At 47.7% G+C, this 5,275-nt stretch overlaps 1 long non-coding RNA gene across 1 annotated transcript; it reads left to right on the forward strand.

Annotated features, from left to right (window-relative positions):
* The first annotated feature begins 603 nt into the window (after window positions 1-603).
* On the forward strand, window positions 604-4,832 carry LOC144139117 (uncharacterized). The gene is made up of 2 exons (XR_013316057.1): window positions 604-936; window positions 3,505-4,832. It is a non-coding gene; the product is annotated as an uncharacterized LOC144139117 (long non-coding RNA).
* The last annotated feature ends 443 nt before the right edge of the window (window positions 4,833-5,275 follow it).

The following is a 5,275-nucleotide window of genomic DNA, read 5'->3' on the forward strand; positions in this document are numbered from 1 at the left end:
CACCGGATTAATTTGCACAATCTGGGTATCTTTAACGTGCGCCGAAACCTCCTACACAGGGGTGTTTTTGCTTTTTGCCTCCATCAGAAAAGCGGCTGCCCCGGCCGGGAATCGAATCCGCGTCCTCGTGCTCAGCAGCACCACATCTTAGCCAATCAGCCACCGCTGCATGTGCCTTATTCAACGGGTTAATCATGGCTGTCCGTGCTGTCAGGGCGCCGCAGCTTACGTAAATTGAATGCAACTAACGGAAGGCGGGATGAAGTTGCCATCTTTCGCAGTAGAAACAGGGCCCGAAATTACAGTGATATGACAAAATGCACTGCCGCTTTGGCGGAAAACATCGGAGCAACATGCATATAGAATTGCACATAGTTGTAAGGACGTTGTGAAACTATACCCATTTTCAATTGGAACGAAAGCAGTGTGCTGTATACGATTGTTCAGGTACTTTCCAGGGGCCTTCATTCTATCTAGCAGCGTTGGCCGTGCCCGGTGCAGCCATCTAGGCGTATCTACGTGCTTATCTCGGAAGGCAAACAGATCACGTAAGCAGGATACCTCGAAAAGCGACCGATTGTAGTGCTGATCAGACGCCCTTCAAAGCGTGCGGTGGCAGCATACGCCCTCTGACCCTGTCCGCCGTTGAACATGGCTCACGGCAGACAGCAGTTAGCACTCATTGGGTATTCGGAATACCTTGAAAGGAGGCCTCTGAAGTTCGTAGATCCAATTCCTGCGTCAAGAATCTGTGGGGCCTGTGGGACCATTCCGAGAGTGACCTACACCCTTATGTGTGGCCACACCTTCTGCGACCCGTGCTACGATAGCTGCGCGACCTCTTCGGAGCGCGTCTGTCCACTGGACGGGGATGTTTGTGACCGAGACGACGTCACCATGAAGGAGTACAAGGCCGAGCAGCTGCTGAGGCGAAAGGTGAGGCGGACGGTGCGGATCTGTAGCAGTGATTGTTATGGGGATAAGCATGGCCCTTTACAAAGGTGTGCAAGTTTTCGTAACTCTAATCTGGGCGTTCCTTTTGTGGCGTCAATAGCGAACGTATGAAGTATTTTGTGTGTCCTAGAACACGCTCATTCTGGTTGGTTTTCCTCAAACGTTGGTGCTTCTTTCGGAAGTTTTGAAGCGTGATTTGGGCTGGCATACGACACTTTTTAGAATTTCGGTAAATTCGGGAGCTATTTGCACAAACATTCCCATCCCCGTGTTATTCTTGCGAAAGGAGACGACTGGCATCCATTTTTCTTTTCAGTAAATAAGCTTCAAACTTTCCTTCGGTCATAAGCAAACGATAATTTCGCTCTGAATATCCTTCATTGATTTCTCAGCCGTTGGCATTTGCCGGGAGATGCGCTGCTGGAAATAAAGAACATCGGGAAGGCAAACGAATTTGATGCTTGAAGTCGTTCACGCGTACATGTGGATACAAAGATAAACGAACACAGGAGGCGCAGCGTGGAAACAAATAGGCGTGATCTGGCCTGAAAGTTCCAAAGATTTTCGTACGTGCTGCCGTTGTGGGGCCACGGCCATTCACGGGTTAGAAATTACGCCCTCATTTTAGACCATAGGACTGCTCAGTTCAGCGCTGCTGTATCCTTTTTCCATTGAGCATTTCAGCACCGCTGCTCAGCTTAGCAAGAAGCAAGCTGCGGGCCAACTAATCGTAACAGGGTAGTTTAACTTTGCTTTCGGAGTTCAATAGGAATGTTTTGAAGGACTGGGTCATCGTTGTACAAGATAACCGTGTACTCTTCTGAAGTAGTTTAGTTTAAAGGGATAGCGTTGTTTGGCGCGAGGCGTGGGTTGTTTTTTTTTCCTCTCTGGAATGCACATGACATTTGCGGGAACACGCAGAACAGCTTTGAAGTAACGCATGGTGTGGACTGAAATTAACTTCAGGGTTCAGCGGTGATAAATGCGCGGCTCAATAAATATGTGTCGTCATTCCGTTGTGCAGGTATTAAATTTAGCAACACACAGCATTCGTTCAACCTCCTCCTCCATATTCCTGACGTGGGCGGAAGTATTACAGGTGCGGACAATTGCTGTTTTTGTCTCAACGAAACAAACCCCTATCGAGGTCTGAGTAGCTGGTCATAATTCCAGAAATCCCGTCAACTTACCTTTCCGTCACACGCAAAGAACGTATGTGGACCCTAGGAGGAACAAGTGTCTGCACGTATTTATTGGCTTTAGCTGCAACTTTTAGCCTGGAAGCTTTCACTGGACATTTCCACAGTTATTCAGCGTGTTTTCAGCTTTCATAGGTGTTAATAAAAAAATAAAAAACGGACTAGATGCAGCATTTTATTGCCGCTACAAAATCCAACTTATCACTTAATTTTTTCACACCCGTTCCGCAATTCATGTTCAGGGAAAGAAATGCCATGACCACACCTCTGTTCACTTCGGTAGTCCTCTACGGAGATAACTTGTTACTCTCGGTCAAGAAGGCCAAAACACAGCCTACGCACGACCCTTGTAACTGAATCAGATGACCGCAATATGACCGCCCCGTCGGCGGGGAAGTTTGTGCCGCGCGCATTTGACCATTGGCGCCGAATCACGTAATATTCACCTTAACCTTGCAGTACATTGCTGCCAATAGCCTACCCGACAACGAACGAAAGGCCGCAAAAGTGACATGTGCAAAAAGAAATGTCCACATAGCTGCTCGCTTTCTGCAAATGTAGTCGAAAGTCGATAGCCTTTTTGCCGCGCGCATTTGACCCTTGGCGCCGAATCACGTAATATTCACCTTAACCTTGCAGTACATTGCTGCCAATAGCCTACCCGACAACGAACGAAAGGCCGCAAAAGTGACATGTGCAAAAAGAAATGTCCACATAGCTGCTCGCTTTCTGCAAATGTAGTCGAAAGTCGATAGCCTTTTTGCCGCGCGCATTTGACCCTTGGCGCCGAATCACGTAATATTCACCTTAACCTTGCAGTACATTGCTGCCAATAGCCTACCCGACAACGAACGAAAGGCCGCAAAAGTGACATGTGCAAAAAGAAATGTCCACATAGCTGCTCGCTTTCTGCAAATGTAGTCGAAAGTCGATAGCCTTTTTGCCGCGCGCATTTGACCCTTGGCGCCGAATCACGTAATATTCACCTTAACCTTGCAGTACATTGCTGCCAATAGCCTACCCGACAACGAACGAAAGGCCGCAAAAGTGACATGTGCAAAAAGAAATGTCCACATAGCTGCTCGCTTTCTGCAAATGTAGTCGAAAGTCGATAGCCTTTTTGCTGCCCTCGTCTATAGTGGCCTCTCGTCTCTCCTCCGGCCACCTCTCACGCTTCTCCCCTCCCGTGTCTCTTTCCTCCAATATTGAACGCAATGAATGTTTTCTTATTTCAATTTAATTTTCCCGCGTTGCACTGCTCGCGCGCAATGGGTTGGGACCTTCTCTCGCTGAAATCTGCACCATGTCATTTGCTTCTTTTCTCACTGTTTCCTTTTTATGTTTCACGTAGGTGCATTGCTGGAACGAAGTCAACGGCTGCCCTGTCGTTCTTCCAGCGTCGCAGATCATCGAACACCTTCACCGCGATTGCGGGCACCACGTGACCCGCTGCCCCAACTGCTCGGCTGCGGTGCTTAGCCGCGACATGTGCGCACACCTGAAATCCCGATGTACAGAGCATGTATTGCATACTGCACCAGAAGCGCCACAGGGGTGCGATATCAGTGAAAACGCACAGTTTGTAGCGTTTGAAAGGAAGGTGGAGCAGCGAGTAGGCGAACTAGACGCTAAGCTTGCTCAATTGTCGCTGGAGAGCGTCTCGCAGAGCGACAAACTCACTGAAGTTTGCCACAACATAAATCAGTTAACGGAAGCACTAACAGATCGCTTTGGGGCAGCCTCGATTCAAAGCCTCAATCGTTTCGATCGTACCGAAGCGGAGATGAAAGCCCTGGTAGCGCACGAAAAAACTATCGAACAACGAGTTGGCGACCTTGATGCGAAGCTTGGTCAACTCTCATTGAGGATTGAATCTCACAGCGCCAAATTAATTGAATTTTGCGACAAAAAATTCAATGGACTTACAGAGCAGTTTGGAACAGCTTCAGATCGCAACGCAGCTGAGATAAAATCCCTTTTCAGTGAAAAGTGCGAATCCTTGAGGACCAACGTAACCTCAGTGTTGAAATCGGCTCCAAGTGACCAAAAGATGCATCAGTGGGTGTTCAACGGGTATGCGGCACTCAAAGAGAACGCACTGAAAAATGGCGTGTCTTACAGCCTGAGCGACAAAGTCTATTTACGGCGTTACCTGATCTCTTGGGGAATTCTCTTCCTGAATGAGGGAAACATAGTGTACGTTGCTTTGTCCTTTGAACTGCATGAGGGTAGAGAGGACGACTTTCTGGACTGGCCATTTAAAAAAGAATTGAAGCTCAGCATCATTCACCCGGAGACGCGAAAAGAACTGCACCTTGGTGGGAAGCCATGTACCACCGCGGAGACTAGTAATAAATGTTATAGTAGACCAATTGGGGGCCGCAACAACCGCGGCTATTTTTCGAAACCGATAGTTGATTCAAGCGACATAGAACGCGATGGTTATGTTAAGGGGGATCAGCTTCTGCTAAGGTTCGAGGTGCTCGACTGATGGTATGTAAACACGCACATTGTCTTGTGAAATCATCGTCATACCGAAGAGCTCGCGGTTGGAGGATATTTATAGCAATAATCGCAAGTTTAATACGGCCATGCTTAAGCACACGTTTGCATAGGAAGTAAGGTACAAACATGTATTTGTGAAAATAATGTACATTAAACACACGAACCATGCTCTCCTTCAAAATAAACGCCCTTCAGACCGACTGGCTAAAAATAAACTTTGTGTTATTGAGCTTCTCTCGCTTATGTGATTTCTTGCTTCGCAAGGAAACGGAAACGTTAGCAATCCAGAAAGCAGAAAAATGGCAGGATGTCCACTACGTGGAAGATGGCGAGGGTGGGGAGTACGGGGTCTCAAAATGACATCCAAGTTGTTCCCCGACAGTGATTTGATTTGAGCCGTGAGTTGCACCTTGATTATTCCCTGAATAAAACCGAAACTCCAGGCTCAAATTGAATTTATCTTCATTTTCGCTTGATGGTGGGGTCCGCAAAGGTTAGCGCGGACGGACATTGGGAGGACCTAAGGTACTCCGCAACGTTACGGCCGAGGGAGTAAGCTATTTTATGGTCGGGTACTAACTCACGGTCGTAGCCCAATTGATCGAACATGTGTTTTT

The sequence above is a fragment of the Haemaphysalis longicornis genome, unplaced genomic scaffold (genome assembly GCF_048455015.1).
Source record: "Haemaphysalis longicornis isolate Haplotype H1 unplaced genomic scaffold, Haemaphysalis longicornis Haplotype H1 scaffold_5, whole genome shotgun sequence".
NCBI classification, from domain to species: domain Eukaryota; kingdom Metazoa; phylum Arthropoda; class Arachnida; order Ixodida; family Ixodidae; genus Haemaphysalis; species Haemaphysalis longicornis.